Source organism: Egretta garzetta, unplaced genomic scaffold, assembly GCF_000687185.1.
Source record: "Egretta garzetta isolate BGI_Z169 unplaced genomic scaffold, ASM68718v1 scaffold791, whole genome shotgun sequence".
NCBI classification, from domain to species: domain Eukaryota; kingdom Metazoa; phylum Chordata; class Aves; order Pelecaniformes; family Ardeidae; genus Egretta; species Egretta garzetta.
In genome coordinates, this window is record NW_009258500.1 from 40,292 (window position 1) to 40,639 (window position 348).

Below are 348 nucleotides of genomic sequence, written 5' to 3' on the forward strand. Positions count from 1 at the left end.
CCGTCCCTGGCACAGCGTGAGGCCGGTGCCCCTCGTCCCATCGCCCGTTATCAGGGAGCAGAGCCCGACCCCCACCTCGCTACAGCCTCCTCTCAGGCAGTTGTAGAGGGCGATAAGGTCTCCCCTCAGCCTCCTTAAGGATCTTAAGGATCTTTTCCAAAACGATTCTGTGATACTGAAGAGGTGCAGATCCGTGGCATTGAGGCACCGTTTGGGTTGGAAGAGGCATCAGGAGGCCTCCAGCCCAGCCTCCCGTGCAGAGCAGGGGCAGCTTTGAGGCCAAACTCAGGGCTTTAGCAGGCTGGGTCCTGAAAACCGCCAGGGGCAGGCGCTGGCCCGGCCCTCCAA

The 348-nt window shown here is 61.5% G+C and overlaps 1 protein-coding gene across 1 annotated transcript in view; it reads left to right on the forward strand.

Moving 5' to 3' along the window:
- LOC118453038 (caseinolytic peptidase B protein homolog) overlaps window positions 1-348 on the forward strand; it is a gene marked incomplete at both ends in the record, with an annotated part of 75,170 nt that overhangs the window by 38,043 nt on the left and 36,779 nt on the right. The gene's annotated exons all lie outside the window — the stretch shown is intronic.